At 36.7% G+C, this 21196-nt stretch overlaps 1 long non-coding RNA gene across 1 annotated transcript in view; it reads left to right on the forward strand.

The window, feature by feature from the left end:
- The window catches only part of LOC121493899, a 210190-nt gene that overhangs the window by 187260 nt on the left and 1734 nt on the right, over nucleotides 1–21196 (forward strand). The window contains exon 2 of the long non-coding RNA XR_005988589.1: nucleotides 17678–17770. This is a non-coding gene — a long non-coding RNA (uncharacterized LOC121493899). The remainder of the gene's footprint in view (nucleotides 1–17677; nucleotides 17771–21196) is intronic.

Below are 21196 nucleotides of genomic sequence, written 5' to 3' on the forward strand. Positions count from 1 at the left end.
CAGTAAACTCTATTAACAGTGTTAACCTCGAGTGAATCAGTGTGATAGAAAAATGTCTATATGAAACCTTGACTCACACCTTTAATGAGTTCGAAGCTTTCAAATTCCTCTGTAATGGCCGTTGTTATTTGCCACCATAACACCTATGTCCTCTTACTCAAACAGCTTTGACTTTTGCATGGTGATTAAGCTAGTTCTCCATTGCTTCTCTAGATCCACTCTTTTACCTTCCCACTCTGCTGTGTGCTCCTAAACTGACCAATAGGACCTCCACCACAAGTTCTCCCTCCCTAACTTTGAGATCACAGCAGATCGGAAGGAGGAGGGAGACATCAGGATTCACATTTCTCCAGCTCCTTCCCTAGAGGGCTCTCATGGAGTGATTATGTCTCCCCATTAAAGGAATCAGCTTCTGACAGGTGGCCCTCTCTACCTGGTCTCTGTGTCTCCAGGTACTTCCCTTGCATCATAGTTGAAAAGGCAACTTTTTTAAAATACAACTTTTAACGGCTATTTTAAATATTGTTATAAGGATTCGGTCAGAATTACAGCCAAAGACTTGTCTTACAGGCACAGAAATTCTCTCTCATTGAAAACAAGTTTGCATTCTAGAATTCGGTTGAAATAAAAACAATAGAAAAATATCGTTGGAGCCAAGAATTTTAAAGATGTCAGATGCTAGTGTAAGATCCTTGTAGCCCAGTGGATATAAATATGTGTTATTAGACTAGTTTTCTCCTTTGTTTTCAGAGTATATTTTCTCTCTGAGTTAATTTGGAGTTAGAGGTGTTTTATTTAGCAATAAAGAGACGTGATTTGTGGAAACGATGTTTTGCAAGGTGAAGGAGTGTTAGTTGTATAGAATGGTGTAGTCACATATGTGGTGTAAAGTAGGTTATGAAAGACTGAGAAAAATATTTTCCTCCCAGTGAGGACTTAAGTTCTCAGGGCTATGTTTATGCCCAGGCAGGCATGTGCACCAGGCTTGTGACTACAGATCTTTCATCAAATACAACTCATTTCTGACATAAGCTGTCAAAGAATAAGAAGTGTGACCACATTTGTAAGCATGAGAGATTTTTTTGAATTTCGGTAGTCTTGAGAATTCTGTGGTATAAATACGAATCCCTTTCAAATGTGAGACTATTTGAGGTTTTGTTTTGTTTTGTTTTGTTTTTTTGTTTTGTTTTTTTTTTTTTGGTCTTGTCTCTAGAGCTCAGGTAACTTAGTAGTAATGATAGTAGTTCAGTGTTCCGGAGCGTCTTTCTAGAAGATACCTGATAAGTATTCATGAATCAAAAAGACAAGTGGATGAACGTTCTCTAATTCATATTTATCAAGAACAATAATTACTACATTTTACATATCCATTTTGGGATAATGTATGCATGCATAAAAATAAACACAGTTCCAGTTCAATGAATTCTTGTCAGAAGAATGATTTTAAGAATGTAAGCCAAGCTTTTGCCTGTTATTAACTGAACTCCTTCATTAAGTAACAAGGGAAGAAGGCATTCAAAGCATATTTTGTGAAGAGAAATGATTTCATCACAATGAATAGCTTTTCCACAGTTGCTCAACCAGATCAGGAGAAAAGCTTTGCATTTTACCTGCAAGTATCTGTTTAGAAAAGTATAGAAAAAGCTTACATTTGCAGAAGTTTCTAAGAACTGAAGTGATTGAAACTTGATTCTTTGTGTGGCACCGCAAACACCATTTCATTCTCAGTAAAATGATAAACTTTGTAAGAGTGAGCTTTTTATTTTCCTTATAACAATCTTCCAACTGAAGTCACATCTCTAACTTGAACTTCACACGCAGATCAAACTTTCTCTTTGAAACAGTTGCTGAGGCTTTTTACTCTGTCCTTGGAAATGATTAATGTAGTTAGACTCTCCTCCCCCAAATTTGCTCCAGTGTTTTTGTATGGTAGAAGAGAAAATTTGCAATAAGGGGGAATGATAAAACTGGACTATGTTTTTAGTGTTGATTTACTTGTGAAATTTTTTTTCTTTTGTCATAGACATTGATGAAAACATTCTACTAAAGCAATAAACCTTACTTGCCCTTACCTAAAGTGAAATATTGGTATTTGTTTGTGATGATGTGATTGTGCTTGACTCTCCCTTCCGTGCTATGTGTGTGCATACAAATCCCCAAATCATACAGTATTTTTTTTTTAAGATTTGTTTTATTTGGTGTTTTCCTTAAACTCTTATTTTTAAGCATATACAGTGTACATAAATGAACCTGTTCTATTTCCTCAGCAGTTCTTTCGGGTTATAAATCTGTAGATAATTTACCACAGAACTCTAATTTATGTAGCAGGACGCCTTTATTTTCATAATCTGTATGGTACTTTCAGACATGCTCATGAAAAACAAGCTGGTGATTTACCATCAGCATCTCTGTCTCTTCAGCTGCCTTCTTATTCAGTCTGCTTCATTGGTATCTGGTCCATTCCCTATCCCTGCTCTTGTGTTGCCTGCTCCAGATCCCCTGTGACTGTGGGGATGTTGGCAGAAGATGAAAGAGCAGATTGGGCAGGTTACCAGTATAGCTATAAATGGAGATGACCAAGGGGAAGAAGGGCTGGAGGTGAGTGAGGGGTGATTAAAAAGAGATGCATCAATCCTGAAGTACGGAGAGAGGAGGCAGGGAGGCATAGAGCTGAAATGGACAGACCATGTCAGCTGGCTTCATAAGTCCTAAAAACCAATTAATCAGAAAATGATGATCTGTTCTGGCAGAAAAACCACGCTTTCCAAGTGCAAGCTTTACGAAACCTTTCATCAGGCCTGATAGAGTTCAATGAATAAAAAGGGAGGAGCAGTGCAGTGGTAGAAATGACAGACCATAAAGGCTGGCCTGAAAGGCCCTTTGAAATATTTCTACTCACAGTGTTATAGAAGCAGGTGAAGGCAAGAAATCAGCAGTTGAAGTCAGTAATTTTAAGTAGAAGGGTGTTAGAGTGGCTGTATTGATAGGAGGGCTTGAAATACATGCAGCTGGGTAGCATGCTAAGAGGGAAGGGGCTGAGTTTGAGGGTAAGGGGTTTTACACAGGAAACAGGGCAGTGATGAGAACTGGAATCTCAATTCAAGGAAAGAAGTAAAAATTATACATCAAATTCTGCAGGAATATGCCATATTCAAACCAGTCCCAGACACAGGTAGATACCCAAGACTGCAGGTCATATCTGAATGGACGGGTGCTGGGTAAAGTGTTAGGGGAGCAGGAAAGAAACAGTGGGAACATCAAGCCCAGTGAGGCATCCTGAGAAAAATGAGGCAGAGAGAAGTGAAAAAATGTCTAGTCCCTGTAAAACAAAGCTAATGGGAATAATGGGGAAATGGGTCCTAATCAGTAGACTGGAATACAGGGCAAGTAACTTGGGTAATCCCTTTGTGTCTAAGAGGTTAAGGGGTAAATGGTAAGTCTCACAGTCTTTTTAAATGGGTGGTGAGGGTTCTACTGTCTCTTAGTGTCTCCAAAGCACTTGGCAGTTCATGTCTAATGTCTGGACCTGCCGAGACTTTCCAAGACATAGCCCTATAGCAGTATTGCTCGTTAGTTCCAGGCCAGGGTAGAGTGTGTGCAGATGTCTAATTTTCTAGGCCAAGTAACTGGGATCAGGGTGGCTTGGACTGAAAGACTATATTCTACACAGGACAAGTTAGAGTTGATAAGTGAATGCGTGAGGATAACTCAGTAACGTTTTTCAAGTTGAAAACTTTAGAGTGGACTCTGCTGGTTTCCATCTATAACCTTAGTATGGTGCTAGTATTAACTCATAAAAATACAAAATTAAAGTAGATAATGAGTAGATCTAGTACAATGTGATAATTTGTCATTAAGCAGTGGACAGTTTGGGTTCAACTGTCCACTTTATTTGATTCAACCACTGCTGTCCAAGACTTGGCTGTGGCTAGGCAAGTATTTAGATCAGCAACACCACAATCCTTATTTCATCTGCGACACTAGGACTAATAGGTGGTAAAATTATTTTCATGGGGAAATATAAAAAAAAAAAAGACATGAAATTTTTATGATTTTTAACAGCCTTTCAAATTCTTAATTACTATGGATAAATAAAACTCTCTGAATTCCAGTTCTCGTGATTTATGTGATTATTTAAATAGTTAAAAATGGAGAAAAATAGCAGGGGAGTTAATTTTCTGCAGATTTCCATATGTTTGTGAAGAGAGCTGTCCTTCGCATCAGAAGAAAACAGGATTCTCTGTTGAGGCATTCTGAAGAATACGGAAGGGGGTCGGTGAGGGGAACTGAAATGTCAGTACAAGGAAAATGCTTCTCTCTACAAAATGATTTAGGCAGAGCTTTCCTTTTTCTCTACAGTTGGGTTCATTTATTCTGCATGCTTTTGAACTAAAGAAGTTCAACAGGTACTTTTGGAAGTTGCCTTAGATGTGTCAATCGTTGCATTTTTCTCTTAAGAGAAGATGAAGACTCTGATTTCTTGGAAGAATGAACTTATTCCCATTGTATGTAATCTATAACTAGAGGAAAATTTGGCCACTGGCACAATCATTCATCAAGCGCTCTCTTGTCTGTGAGGATCTGGTAGGACATGTTAGTCTGGATGGAGAAGACATTTCCCATTGAAGAGGATGGACAGATCTTAGCATACCAGAGGATGTGCTGAAGAAAGGGGAAATTCCAAATAGGCCCTCTTAATTGACCCAGTTAGTACATCTTTTTCTTTTTTTTCTTTTGTTTTCTTTCCTTTTTTTCTTTTCTCTCTTTTTTTTTCTTTTTATTTACTTTGGTAGTCCAACTTGCAACTGTTTTTTTTTTTTTTCTTACCTTCTTTGCTGATCGATTTTGTTAAGTAAGCCCTCAAATTCTTCCAATGTTCAGCCTGTCAGGAACTTTACTTTCATGACTCTATTCCATTCTGTGGCAAAGTCATGTTCTCCTCAGTGGCAAAGTCACTTCCCACATGTTTGTAACCTTTTTAATCAGCGAAATATTAAATCTGTCAGAATTTTAGAGATGGAATTCACTTGCCAAGGATATTTTAGCTGTGCTATGTAAATATGTCAATATTATTGAGATTATATATAACATGGAGGTGTCAAGGAGTACAGGAACCAAAATAACTATATATTTTTAATTTTAGGGAAAATGTTTGCAAAATTAGAATCATTTGTGAACCAAAGAAGGGCATAGTATAATTTGTAGATAGTCACCCCTAAATCATGAAGAGGATTTGTGTAGGCTGATTTCAATGGACTCTGTGTTAAGTGATGCTGAAAGATTACTGGTTTTTGTAGTAGACACTGCAGTGATTCCACAAGTTCAGTTGTTGAAAAGGACTCACCAAACTTAACAGAACATACTTACATAGGATTTTTATTTACAAATAAATAGTATGATGCAGCAAGAGAAAGAAAAACAGGCAAGTATGGGGGGTCGGTGAAGAAGGAGGATCTGTTAGACATCCAGGGACAAGCTTTGTGGGGCTTTTATTCACCCAAGGATACACTTGGCTCTGAATTAAGATCTGTATGATATTTATAGCTGTCCAGTCACGTAGTCATGTAGTCAAGCCAGGCTGTCTAACAAGTTACACTAGAAAAACCATCAGTAAACAAAGTGGAAGGCTTTTCAGGGGAGTTTTGGACTTTAAACTGCACATCATAAATCCCATTGCATCTATCTCAGCCAAAGGTCAAAGCTGACATCCCAAATCCCCAGAGATAAAGTTAGGCCTTTCCCGGTTCAATTGTAAATTAACTGTGTCTTATCTGGATACTTCCTCGGGGGACAGTATCAGGGAAGAGACATTTGAATATATATTTAATACCATTAGGGCTAAATTCTCCCAGGGCAGAAAAGAAGGAAAATTCTTGAGTTGGAAACTGAGTGAGAACTAGAATGTGGGCCAACTGTAATTAAGGTCCATATTTTCCCCAGTAACCTCTACTCCTTTAGAATAAATATGCTTTCCTTATAAGCATAAAACTGGTTGTGTCAGATGGGCCTGTGTTGGAAACCCAGAAAGAAACTTTCACCACTATTTATACTCAAAAGTTGTAAAAAGTCATTTACAGAACAAAATATGTATTGCTTTTACTAATAATTCCATGTTATATTAATAAAAATGCCTTATTTTATTAGTGAAATTTCATTATCATTACGTAATTCAAGTGAAAACTTGAGAGGCAATAGTAGATGTTTAGGGAAAACCTTCTGCTATTGCAAGGATGGGGAATATGTGAAATAAGTAAAGTTTGTTTGAAGTCCTCTCAAATCCCCCTTCCTCTCTACACCCTCCTCACCTTCTCAGGAGCCATGGACAGTAGGACAGGGAATGCTTTTAGGGTCTCTTTTGAGGAGAAGAGCAATCTGATGAAGTAGCACTATTTAGATAATGGTGTGAGGCACTTGATCTGTTACTTTCGCAGGGGTATTTGTGTTCTTCGGTAGGACACAGAATGGAGGAAAATGCACAAGAAGGCCAAGAATCAAAGACTTGTAGAATTTCCTGTGAAAACAATTAGGGACAACATGTGATAGAATGAATCTCTGGACAGTTTTCCTGGTGCCCCTAACTTAGACCATTACCTATTCCAGTTACTTCTGTGATGAAAATGAATTGAGTGTCTTGAAATAAAACTGTGGATTCCTAAGGCCCAGTCAACTTGACCGAGTTCTAAGACTTCTTCTTTTTTTTTTTTTTAAAGATTTTATTTATTTATTCATGAGAGATATAGAGAGGCAGAGATGCAGGCAGAGGGAGAAGCCGACTCCCTGTGGGGAGCTTGATGCAGGGCTTGATCCCAAGACTCCAGGATCATGCCCTGAGCCAAAGGCAGACACTCAACCACTGAGCCACGCAGGTTCCCCTCAAAGGCTTTATTTTTAGGTCCAAATGAATTGATCTCCTACTCAAAAAACAAAACAACAAAAACCAAAGAAACCAAAAAGAGGATGCTGGACTATTTTTCTGAAGACATAATGGTCGAATGTGTCTTTGATCTTTATTTTCTAAAAATTCATCCTTTGCCCTATCAGTTTTATTAAAAATGATATATTTTAAAAGAAAATTAATAGAAATTAGATGATAGTTTTAAAATTGTATTTGGCACCACAACTTGTAATAAAGCAAATATCCTCTATTCTTGAATTAGGATCCCTATTATGAATAGTGCACTGAATGTGTATATACAGACATATGCACAAGATGGAGTTGTTTGAGCATTTTCATTCTCCTTAGAACTTTTGAAGAAGTCAAGTCTTAGAGATTTTGTCCTGTGAGATATATAGCCTCACACAAATCTGGGACATCTTCAGTGAATTTCTGGAAGACAAATGGTTTATTTTTAGGAAGGAGAAGTCTGTCACTGAGTTACAACCTTGAAAACAAGGAGGGAGAGGAAAATAGACTGCCCGGAATAGTTGTCATCAACATGTGTATTTGGGATAATGACGTGAGCATTTTTACTTCTGAGTATGTTGCTTTTCTACCCCCTCAGCTTTTTCTGGACAAGCAGATAAATGGTCTGCTTAGAATCACATCACATTAAAAATGGACAAGATTGTTAGATCATGCTTTGACCAGCAGTCCAGGTGAGGGAATTCAGACTTCCACTAGGAGCCCACTGAAAAGATAACAAACAGTCTACAAAGGTATATTTTTCTTGGATTGTTTTGGAGAGCAAATCAATAGCCCAGACAAAAGGCAAATGGTAAGAGAAGGGGGCAAAAGTGTTGTCTTAAATCTATAGTTAAAACACCTGACAACCTCAGAATGGTTGAGTGCATTATCGCAGTCCTGGCAAGACCAGAGATCATTAACCGTGTGGTGACTTTAATGCTGCTCATTCTGGGGATGAGAGTGGGCTGGATTATTGAGGACTGGTCAGCTCTCCTGCTGAGGACCCAACTTCTTGTATATTGGTGTCTTGGGCTGAAGAAATAGAGACAGTAGTATTTAGCATCTGTGGGACAGTGAAGGTTGTCATTCTAGAAGATAAAATAATTAGCATTCTGGTCCTGTTAATTTATCCAGATTACTCCCATGATGTCAGCTTTGATGCATTTTGCTGTTTTTCACAAAACTTTTCTAATTGCATTATTTGAAAGCAGATCACTGCTATGCAAGAGCTACGGTTATTTTGCCTAATGATCCTAGATCTTTATCACACTTTTATGTTGAAATTTGGTTTATATATATTTTTTGTTGTTGGAGGCTTAGGATATGAATTAAATACATACATTCATAAATTTTCCTGTCAGACATGAGAGATTCCAAACTGGTCGACCACATGGAATATGGTTTTTTTTGGACATTTTAAACATTGTTTTACTTTGTTGCCAAGGGTTAAATATTAGAAAACTTTACTTAAATATGCTCTTCTGACTTAGAAATTCAAAGCCCTGGCAGCATTGGGCTCCAATTTCTGCATGGTCACAGTCAGCCATCTCTGGACAGCTGCTCTCTCCTGTGATCTGGATGGTGTACTCCATACTGCCTCAGATCCTTCCAGACTTGATTGTGCATGGCATATTCCTCAGAAACAGCTCAGATATTATTTATTTGTCTGCATGAAAAAAATAGTTTTTTTTAATTTTTAGAGGCATTTGGGACCAGGACATTCACACCAGTTTACATTCTTTGTGTTCTCAATGGCCAAGTTCTGACCTAGCAGCTACAGAACTGCCCTAATGAATGAGTCTACGTGTCACAATATCTGCATTCTTTTACCACCTAGAAATTCTGTTTTCTGAGCCACTGTGTAAAATGAGAATGTAGAAAAGAGGAAATTTTCTACTACTTTATTTGTGTGTAATGAGTGTGTCAGGGGTCTCCATAAACCCATTCAGGTTTGGTGATATACAGGGAAGACTCAGAGGGCTCATAGCTAAGATTTATTCAGTAAAAAGATACAAGGAAAAATTAGCAAAGGGAAAAGGCACGTGGGATAAACTTTGAGCTACAAACCTTGAGGAGTCCTGTCTCCATGAAGTCACATAAGTCATGCTTAATTTCTCCAGCATTTTCACCACATTGTAACAGCACTTATAAAATGTTGAGTGTCAGGAAAAGACTTAAGGCCCAGGAATTTTACCAGGGATTGGTTGTAGTATATACTAAATAGATATATGCTATCTATCTAGCATATACTAAAATTTCAAACTCCCAGAATGTAGGTGAGCATTTAGCATAAACCACCATTATTGGGTAAGGAACAGCGAGGCCACTCCTGAAATTAAAGTTCCCAGATGGCAGCCAAGAGTCAACCTTGTAAGTAGGTTTTTTGAAGGATGACCATCAGGCCTGCTATTTAACTCTTCTGTGCAATGAGAAATACTAAGTCATTCTTTTCTTCTAAGCATATACCTAATTGTTGTTTGTTATTCAATGGTAGAAACCACCCAGATAATAATTCTGATCTGTTTCCTTTGGTAGACTACTAGCTGTGGACAATGTTTTGAGGTGAACCCTATCATTTATCTCTGAGAGCTTTACTGGTCATTAAACAAAAAACCTGTCTCAGACTGAACTGTTTGATTACTAATTCATTCACCTAGTGCATGCAACTCCTATTAAGCACAAGGTCCTTGGGATATAAAATCTCTGCTTTCATGGAAATGATAGTTTATAGTGAGCAGAGAGACATTAAGTAAAATACCTAAGTAAAATACATAAAAGGTTAGAAGATAATGTTATAGGGGGGAAAGAAACAGGATAGGTAACATCAGGACGATCAGGCCTTGTGCTTGTGTTGGGGGCAGAATTAGTCAGGGTGGGCCTTGCCAAAAGGGAGATTTTTGAGTAAAGATTTAAAGGAGGTTAGTGGGACAGAAAGATTAATATATAGGCCGATCATTTCAGGAAGACCAAAAAGATACCACCAGAGCTCTCTGGTGGGAGACAGAATAGAAACCAGAAACAACCAGGAGGTGAGTATGGTTGGAGCAGAGTGAGCAAAGGGAATGGTGAGAGATAAGAGCAGAAAGGTAATGGAGGCCCAGAGTATGTAGAGCGTGAATCCATTCTAGGCATTTTGGATTTTAATGCGAAAAAAATGGGGGACCATTGCAGGATTTTAAACAAGGTAGTGATATAATTATTTTTTGGTATGTAGGACATGCAGAAAATCACTGAATTTTCACAAAATAAACTCACGAGCATAATCAGCATTCAGATCAAGAAAAAAGCTCTTGCTAGACCCTGTAGGCCTTCCCTTCTGCCGCTTACCAGTCACTGCTCCCTACCAAGGAAAATCTCTATCTTGACTTCTAACACCAAACACTAGCTTTATGGAAAAAAAAAAAAAAAAACCAAAAAACAAACCCACCCACTAATTATGCACTCTTGTATGTGTATCTGCCATATTTTGTTTAATACATCTGTGAATTGTATTTGTAGATACTACAATCTTTTTCTTTTAAAGATTTTATTTACTTATTTGAGAGATTGAGAGAGAGAGAGAGAGAAAGTGAGCACAAGCAGAGGGAGCAGCAGAGGCAGAGGGAGAAGCAGGATCCCCGCTGAGCAGGGAGCCTTATGTGGGGCTCAATCTCAGGACCCTGGGATCAAGACCCAATCCAAAGGCAGATGCTTAACCAGCTGAGCCACCCAGGTGCCCCTAGATCCTACGTTCTTATTATTGGCTGATACCCTATTGTATGATGATGACACAGTTTAACCATTCTCCTGTGATAAACATTTGATTTGCTGCAGTTTCTTGATATAATAAATAGTTCTTATGAACAATACATCTTCCAATGTTTCTGTATAAGCATTTTTTTAAATTTCATGTGTACTTAAGAGTGGAATTACTGGGTCACAGTGTATGCTATGTTCAAATTTAGTAGATACTGCTAAAGAGTTTGCCAAAGTGATTATACCAATTTACATGTCTATCAGCAAGATTTGGATTCTAACTATTCCATTCCTTGCCAATACTTGGAACTGTCTTTATTTTACTTTTTAGTCATTCTGGTGCATGTGGAATATAATTGCATTGTGGTTTTAATCATCATCTTTTTTACTGGCTAGAAATTTGAGAACCTTTTATAAGGTTAATAGCCATTTAGATGTCCTCTTTGTGATGTACCTGTTCAAGTCTTTTTGTCCATTTTTTTATTGGTTTGTTTTTTTCATATTGATTTAGAGGAATAATTTTAATATTTTATTTAATTTTAATTTAAAAATATTTTATTTATTCATGAGAGACAGAGAGAGAGAGAGGCAGAGACACAGGCAGAGGGAGAAGCAGGCTCCCTGCAGGGAAATGGATGCAGGACTCAATCCCAGGACCCTGGGATCATGACCAGAGCCAAAGGCAGATGTTCAACTACTGAGCCACCCAGCTGCCCCAAATTTCAATATTTTAGATAGGGATCTGTGATAGGTAGGTTAATGACTTCCAAAAAATGTCCACATTTGAGTCGTTGGCATATGTGAATATGTTGCTTCTCATGAAAAGAGGGACTTTGCAGATATGATTAAGGTTAAAAAGCTTGAGATAGATGCTGGATTATCAAGATGGCCCCAGTTTAATTATTAGTTTTTCAAAGCATAAGAGGAAAGCAGAAGAAGGGATCAGGGAGGTAACATAAAAAGGACTTGAACCCACCGATGCTGGCTTTAAAGATGGAATAAGGGGGCCATGAGCCAAAGAATGTGTCAGCCTTAAGAAGATGCACATGGCTCTCAGCTGACAGCAAGGAAATGTGAATGTTGATCCTACAACCACAAGCAACTTTATTTTGCCCACAACCCAAATGAACAAGGAAATGAATCCTTAGATCCTCCAGAATGAATCATAGTGTCACTGATAACTTGATTTTAGCCCAGTGGGAGCCATGTCCAAATCCTGACCTACAGAACTGTGAGAAATGAGTTTGTGTTGTTAAGCTGCCAGATTTTTGGTAATTCATGAAGGTAGCTACATAAAATTAATGGAAAGTCTATTGTAGTAAAAATTTATTGCAAATATCTTATTCTGTGGCTTGCTTTATCACTACTTTATAGCTGTGATTTTAACAGAAGTTCTCAATATTTTTTTAGTCAAGTACTTCTTGAATGCAAAGATCTGTGCTAGATTCTTTTTTCTCCAGCTTTATTAAGATAAAATCGATATATAATATTGTATAACTTGAAGGCATATAACATAATGATGCAGTATACATATATATTGTGAAATGATTACCACAGAAGGTTAATTAACGTATGCATCACCTCACATTGTTGCTATTTACTGTGTGTGTGTGGTGAGAGCTTCTAATATCTACTGTTAGCAACTTTTAAGTATATAATACAGTGTTGTTAACTATAGTCACCATACTGTACGTTAGATTCCCAGACTTACTCATTTTATAACTAAGCAATGAGGAAAATGTTTTGCACCCAAGTTAAGAAAGTATTTAAAGAAGGAGAGAGTGATTAAATTTGTCAAATGCTGAGGCTATGCTGAGTAAGATGAGGAACAAGATTAACTATGGGAGTTAGCAATATGGAAATCCTTGATCAACTTTATACTAAGTAGTTTTAGTGTAGAGGTAGAGGACAAAAGCCAGATGAAGAATGGAAGAATGAGATGGAAGGATTGCCAAGGCTGAGTATGGACAATTTTGGAGGCATTTTGTTCCAAAGAGACTAAGAAATGGGAGAGTGGTGATGGGGATAGTGGAATTAAATATTTTTAAGATGGGAGAAAAACAGGATGTTTTGTATCATAAATAAATGATCAAGAAGAAAGAAATGGATGCAGTAAGAGAGAGGCAAAACTTGATGGATGCTCTTGTATTGGTAAGATGGTGAGGGATCTAGTAATTGTCTCTTTTCTCTCCTACATCTATCATTGTATGCAGTGAAATTCCTTAGAACTCTAAGATAGCTTTGCTTTCAAGATAATAAAATGATTATTAATAGTGAATGTTAGAGATACTATAATACACATTTTTCAGATGAAACTGAGGAATACTCTAAAGTCTCACTTTCTTTGACCAGTAACATCAAAATTTAGAATATAGAGTAAAGCAAAGGATAAGTGAAAGAAATACCTGAGTAGCAAATAAATAGCTCATGTATTTTAAGTAAGAGAACCTTAGTGTCATTACACCAAGTTCTTTTATATAAACTGAAGAAGCAGATTTACCAGAAAACACAGTGACAACAGGAAAGAGTGACAGAAATTAACAGAAGAACTAGATAAAACAAATTTTGGAAAATCAAGTAAGTTCTTCTAAGTAGATTTAACCTATCTATAATTTAGCTAATAGGTCTTATTAGTTTGAAGTCAGATAGTACGGAGGTAAATAGCTCTACAAACCCCCACAACTACTAAAGTTGCCATACTTGGCTACAGTTCAGTAAGTGTGCCTAATGAGATTATGTTCGTTTATCAATATATGGTAATACACAATAGAAAATTTTCAACAGAGAATTTATAGCAAAAATAAAACATACTTGTGCATAAAGGGATTAAAAGTACTGACCTGAAAATGTTGCTTAATGATTTAGTTCACAAAATTTATTTCCTGTCATTCCTGATAAATGAAGCATTAATGCCTGCATACAGATAAATATATCAAGATCTGACCATCTCTAACATAACTAGACAAGCATATCCCAGGATGTGTGTTTTAAAATCATTGAAAGACAAGCATATTGATCATAGAATAGTAGACTGTTAGAAAGGACCCCAGAGTTTATCTAATCCATGTTGTATCTTCTTAAATGTGCAAAGTTCACAATATGTGAGTAATGGACATGTGTTTCTTTTTACCTTTCTAAACATCTATATGCATCTCTCATTGAAAAAAGAACTATATTTTCCCTGTATATTTCATTTATTATGATAAAACATTTTCAGACCACCAATTATAGATAACAACGAATTGAATTTTGAAGTAATTTTTATTCTATAATTATTATTTTATAATAACTGGAAAAAGAAACTCAGCATAGGGTCAGTATGAAACACAGTATCATAAAAATGAAAACACTGGAAATTTGCACTATTCTAGCCACTTTGAATAAGAATTTATGTTTGGGATAAATGTGTCAGAAGACAAAAGGAAAAGAACTAAACACATTTAACAGATAAGTAATGTTTAGCTGGAGCCACAGAGAAAAAAGGGTATGAAGAAGCTGTTCTTATATGGATTAGGTAGCAGTAAATCACTTGGAGAGAAATTCTTGTAAAGAGGTCATTGAAATAAAGGAAATGATTGTATAAATATGCAAACTCATGCTTTTGACCAAGAACTTAATTTATAAATGCTTTATTGGAGGGTCATGGACAGTGTTTAATTAAGTGTGTGTATATGTATATATATATAAATATATACACACATATGAAAGAAGAATAAAATATTTTAATATGTATAAAAAGATTAATCAATAATGAGTTTAAGATAATGAGGTAAGAAATACCAGGAATCTCTCTCCCCAACTACATAACAATTGCACTGCCTGAATCTGTCTGATATAACTATTTTGGAACTCTGGGATCTATTGAAAGTTTGCAACTTCCAGGAGTGGGGTTGAGCAGTAAATTGCAGTTAATTTTCATCAATTTTGGATCTTAGTACAATAGCAACTATCCATTCTTCCACCCAACTCCAATGGCAGGCAACTGTGTACATTTTCTGGGAGCAATATACAGTTTGAAGGATCTGGCAGCAGCGGGGGTGGGGGGGAGCACATTGTTCTCCAGACACTAGAGATCTGTGCTATTGCTGCTTCTGATCACAGAGATGCAGACAAAGAAGCAAGCCACCATTGTTGTACCTCCCCACATGATTGCAAGCCCCTCTCCACTCTGGCTCAAATGACTTCCAAAGGATATAAAGGAAGACTTAAACCTCATTTTCCTCTTTTTCACCCTTTAGGAGCTAAACATAAATATTAGGACATTTAAAAACAACTGCATATCTACAAGGAAAAACAACTACAAGATCTACAGGGAAAATTAGAAAGTGACTACAAATGCCCAGAGAAAAGTACAGGCTCAGAAAAGACCTGAGAAGACCTTAAATTTACACTTTAGGCTTATCACTGGAGCAGAGGGATGATGTACATATAACAGGTACAAAAACCTAAAACAATAAAAACAATAACAAAAACAGCAGATCCTGGTGATGGAGAGAACCTGATCTTCAGACTTATCACATTATAAGAAATCAAATGTCTAGTTTTCAATAAAAATAAATTACAAGGGATCCCTGGGTGACGCAGTAGTTTGGTGCCTGCCTTTGGCCCAGGGCGCGATCCTGGAGACCCAGAATGGAATCCCACATCGGGCTCCCGGTGCATGGAGCCTGCTTCTCCCTCTGCCTATGTCTCTGCCTCTCTCTCTCTCTCTCTGTGACTATCATAAATAAATAAATAAATAAATTTTAAAAAATAAATAAATAAATTACAAGGCATGCAAAGAAACAGGAAAGTAAGGCTTGTTTAAATGAAAAAAAAAATCAATAGAAATTCTCACTGTAAAAGACCTGATCACAGATATACTAGACAAAGACTTTAAAACAACTACTCTAAAGATGCTCAGAGAACTAAAGGAAGATGTGGATAAAGTCAAGGAAACAATGTGTGAACAAAATGGAAATATCAATAAAGGGATAGAAAACCTAAAAAGAAAGCAAAAAAAAAAAAAAAATTCCAAAGCTGAAAAGTACAATATTTAAATGAAGAATTTCATATTCATTAAAAGGACTCAAGGATTCAAAGGCAGATTTGATCAGGCAGGAGAAAGAATCCGTAAACCAGTCTATAGGACAATGGATATTGAGGAACAGAAAGATTAAGAAAATCAAACAACCCAAGGGAGCTATAAGGCACCATCAAGTGGATCAACAATACATGTTATGGGAATGCCAGAAGGAAAAGAGAGAAAGGGGCAGAGCATCTTAGAAGAAAGAATGACTTCTCATTTCCCAAATTTGATGAAAAACATGAATTGAGACCCAAGAAATTCAATAAACTCCAAGATGAACTTAAAGAGATCTACATAAGACACATTATAATCAAACTTCTGAAAGGCAAAGATGAGAAGATTTTGAAAGCAGCAAGAGTGAATTGACTCATCACATGCAAGGGACCATCAGTGAGATTATCAGATTTGTCATCAAAAACTTTGGTAGCCAGTAGAAATGGGCTGATATTTTCAGAGTGCAAAGGAAAACACCACATCCTATAGCTGGCGAACTGTCCTTTAAAAGCGAGGGCAAAATCAGGGCATTCTCAGATCAACAAAAGCTAGAAAGGTTTCATTACCACTATACCTGCCCTGCAAAAAATACTCAAGGGAGTCATGTCAGAGTGAAACAAAAGGACACTACACAGTAACTGGAAGCCAAATGAAGAAATAAAGATCTAAGTAAGGGTAGAGAATAAATAAATAAATAAATAAATAAATAAATAAATAAATAAGGGTAGAGATGTGGGCAATTATAAAAAAGCTAGTATTGTAGCAATGGTTTATAACTGTATTTTTTTGTTTTCTTCATGATTTAAGATACTGATGTTTAAAGAATTCATGGTTTTAGACACACAAAAGATGTAATATACAAAACCAACATGGAAAAATCAGTTGACTTTCCATACACTAACAATGAACAATATGAGAAGGAAATTATAAAAATAATTTCATCTATATACACAAGCATAAAAATATAATACTTAGGCTTTAACTGATGACGTTTATGACCTATACAATGAAAATTCCAAAACATTGCTGAAAGAAATTATTTTTTATGCTGAAAAAAATTAAAGAAGAGACAAATGGGTACACATCCCATATTCATGGAATGGAAAACTTGATATTATTAGGTTGTCAGTACTACTTGCAAAGGATTTACAGATTCAATGCAATTCCAATCAAAATTCTAATGACATTTCTTATAAAAATAGAAAACCTCTCCTAAAATTTCTGTGGAATATCGGGAGACTCCAGATAGCCAAAACAATCTTGAAAAAGAACATTGCTAGAGGTCTCAGTTTCTGATTTCAAAACTAACAAAGCCATAATAATTAAAACAGTATAGTACTGGCATAAAAAAAACAGACATATAGACTAATGGAATAGAATTTCAAGGTCAGAAATAAGTCCTTACATATATGGGCAAATGATTTTTGACAAGGGTTCCAAGACCATTCAATGGGTTACGGACAAGTCTTTTCAGCTAGGGTACTAGGGAAAGTATAGTATGTGCATACAATAGAATATTATTCTTGCTTAAAAAGGACGGAAATTCTAATGCACTGTATATGAAGGACCTTGAGGACATTAAGTGAAATAAACCAGTCACACACACAAAATAAATACTGTATGATTCTATTTATATTAGATGCTTAGAGTAGTCAAATTCATAAAAACGAAGTAAAATGCTGATTGCTGGGGAATGAGGAAATGAGCTGTTTAATGGATAGAGTATTGCCAATCTTGGAAATGGATGGTGGTGAAAGTTCTAGACCAATATGAATATATTTACTACCACTGAACTATACATTTAATAACAATTAAGATGGCAAGTATTTATGTTCTATGCATTTTACCACAATCAAAAATTGGAGAAAAGATTAATCCAGTAGTGATAACTGGACAAAAGCAGTGTGAAATTGTATTTAATGGAATACATTGTACGACATGTAGTTCTTCATAATTTCTGCATCTATCTCTCCTAGAGAAAAGGAAGCACAAGAAACCCTTTCACCAGAGTCAAAGGATTCAAAAGTCTTTTTTTCAGGAAGACACCCTGGATTATCGAAGACCACTAGGTAACTTTTTAAAAGAATGAATCTGGAGATGACTGTTTTTGTTTTCCTCTTTCAAAATTTCCTGAAATGAACAGAGGCGTTCAAAATCAAATTGTTCCTACCACTACTTTCAAAAAGAAAGTCCCCTTGGAGCTATATCTTCATAGCCCATGACAGTGATGTAAATGGCGGCTCTACCTTTAAAATGCAGGAAACTTGTTTGCACTGTATTTTCTATCCTTGATCCGACCGGGAAGTTGCTTCACAGTTGTGTCAAACTGCAAAGCTCTGGCTTGACTGATGGCCAGACTGAAAAGCACACACAGGGTATTTAGTTTGATCCTGAGTGCATAATATCAGGTCTAACTCAGGTTCAAGGTGTCCTTTGTCTTAAATTTACTATTAGCAAAAAAAAAAAAAAAAAAAAAAAAAATACTATTAGCAGTTTCCAATTTAGCACTGCATTTTTTCCCTTTTGTTAGTCATTTTTAAGGATTGAATACAGGGTTTAACGATAATATAGTTAAGACTGTTCAGCAGTATATAAGAACTTTTTTGCCCCAATGGTGTTAATACCTTCAGTAGTCCCCTGGGAAAAATAGTTTTTCCAAAAAGGATGCCATTACTTAGTGTTTTTTCAGAACCAATTTCCCATCCTCCCAGGAAAAACTTTTTTATTACTTTATTGATGGAAGATTTCTTCCTTCCTTTTTGTTTTAAAGATTTTATTCATTTGTTTAAGAGAGACAGAGAGAAAGAGCATGAACATGAGTGATGGAAGGGGCAGAGGGAAAAGCAGACTCTTCCCTGAGCAGGGACCCCACAGCAAGGCTCGATCTCAGGACTCTGGGATCATGTCCTGAAAGCCAAGGCAGACACTCAACCAACTGATACACTCAGGCACCCCTTCTTCTTCCTTTCTTAACCATTCTTCTCTTTCTTAATGTCTTTCCTTTTTTCATTTAATTATTTAATTGGCTAATATACTCATCCATTCAATGATTTATTTTTGCTTAGTTCAACTTAATTTTGTGCTCTTTTTTGCTGAAGGCACAGAATGGAGTGGTGTCAATGGTGGTAACTGAGAAATTTCTAGAAATAGGATTATACAGGATTTGGGGAAAAATTGTACAGCCAGGCATGTACTAGAAGCTACAAACAATCTTTTAGGCCCCTCCTGGAAATTAATATCTCTAATATACCTGCTACTAAACTGCTCATAATGTCTATGTTAAGCAGGTGTTTATTTGGAGAAACATTACTAATTAATTCAAATTCATGTGAATCAAAATCTAGGGCTACCTGTAAAATATTCCAAATTATTCAGTATAATTTTAGCATGGTATATAACATCCTTCCACAGTCTGGCCCCAATCTCCCTCAGTCACCATCAGCCTATCCCTGCCCATTTTGATGCTTTAATCAGCTCTTCTAGGTCAGTTGTTCTCAACCAGGGGAGATTTTGTCATTCATTCAGGGGATATGTAATAATGTCTGGAGATTTTTTTTTTTTTTTGGTTGTCACAACTGAATAAGAGGGGGGGGGGCTGCTATTGGGATATAGTGAGTAGAGGCCATGAATGGTGCTAAACATGGTAAAATGTACATGACTGCCTCCCACAACAAAGAATTATCCAGCCAAATAAGCCAATAATGCTGAGGCTGGGAAGTCCCACCGTGGGCCTTTTCACAGGTCATGCCTACCCACCTGTTGAGACATCTTTCCTGTTTTAAGTTACCAAACTTCTAATTGCCTATCTTAGAATTCAGCTCAGGGGGCAGTTTCTCTTTACAATGTTACCCCAAATTGGTTCCTTTGCCCTGTTAATATGCTGTAAGAGTGCTTTGCTACTGTTTTTGTTTTTTTCCCCCTCATCCATTTTAAGCCATAACTTAAGTCTTTACATTTCTGTCTCCTACACTGGGCTCTAAGCTGCCAGGACAAGGAAATTGTGTCTTAAAAACCTTTGCAACTCCAGTGCTTGCTGCATGGTAGGTGCTTAATAAATGTTTATAAGGAGAATGGAAAAAATAGATGATTAATGATCAAAATACAAACAGTGAGTCCCTGTCAAAGTTCAATTACCCTAACTTCAATAAATAACTCCTGCTACTCCTCTGCTAGCAATCTGAAGCTTCATCTCCATAAATTTCTGAGAAGAGAGATTTGAAATAGGGTTCCCAGAGAACCTGCTTATCTATTAAATTGTTAATAAATACTATTTTAACATTTTTAATGGATTCTAACAGGTCAAAGGTATGTTGATGAGAAAGCAAATGTTTTCTCCAGTTGTGCCAGGATGTCTTTTAGCACAGTGGCACTTGACCATGACAAGCCAGGATGCCAAGCTGTGGGGGCATGGTTCACTTAGAGATGTCAAAAGGATCATCTTGCCCAAACAAAACTGTCTCTTTCATTTATTCATGAGAGACACAGAGAGAGGCAGAGACATAGGCAGAGAGAGAAGCAAGTTCTCAGCGGTGAGCTCGATGTGGGGCTCGATCCCAGGACCCTGGGATCATAACCTGAGCTGAAGGCAGATGCTCAACCACTGAGCCACTCAGGTTTTGCATAACTGCAAAACCCTTAGTAGAAGGCAACACTTCCAGGTAGAGGAACTTCTAATCTACTACCCAGGCTGTGCTGAAAACTTACTGATAGCTTGTGTTTCAACAGTAAGTTAGCATAGGGTCGGGGTGAAGCAGTTGAAGTGGAGTCGGTATTTCAGAGAAGGGTCAAATGAATGCTTCTCTGTGGAGAAACATGGGAAAGTATTCTTTATTTGACACTTGAGAGCTGCTTAAAACACAGCATCACTTTTCATTTTGTACCTTCTTGGTATATTTTGAAATTTCTAACAAGGTGAGAATTTTTATTTTTAAATTTTATCTTTACTTTTGGAAGGAAACTTAAAGACTTATAGGACCAGATAGTAGTAATTACAACAGAGCATAAGAAAATATGGGGGAAGAGAAAGATTTCTACCTGGGACAACCACAACAGAAAAATGCCTTTAAACTTAGTAAGGAAGCCCTGGGAAAATTTTTGCTTTTTTATATCAACTAAAGCACACAGCTTTGCCCGTTTAAAAAATTATATTATTTAAGGTATAGACATGAGCATGGAGAATTTTTTAAAAAATACTTTATTTATCTATTCATGAGAGTCAAAGAGAGGCAGAGACATAGACAGAGGAGAAGCTGACTCCATGTGGGGAGCCCTATGTGGGACTTAATCCCTGGACCTGGGATTATGCTCTGAACCAAAGGCAGATGCTCAACCACTGAACCATCCAGGTACCCTGAGCACAGAGCAACTTAAAATGCTCATGAAATCACAAGGAAAAAAAGATTTAAAATAAGTGAGAGATCATAGGCAAAAATAGCATGTGTAAAAAAAAAAAAAAAGTAGGATGAACCAAGGTGGGAGGATCATGTACAACAGAC

Source organism: Vulpes lagopus, chromosome 1 (assembly GCF_018345385.1).
Source record: "Vulpes lagopus strain Blue_001 chromosome 1, ASM1834538v1, whole genome shotgun sequence".
NCBI lineage: Eukaryota > Metazoa > Chordata > Mammalia > Carnivora > Canidae > Vulpes > Vulpes lagopus.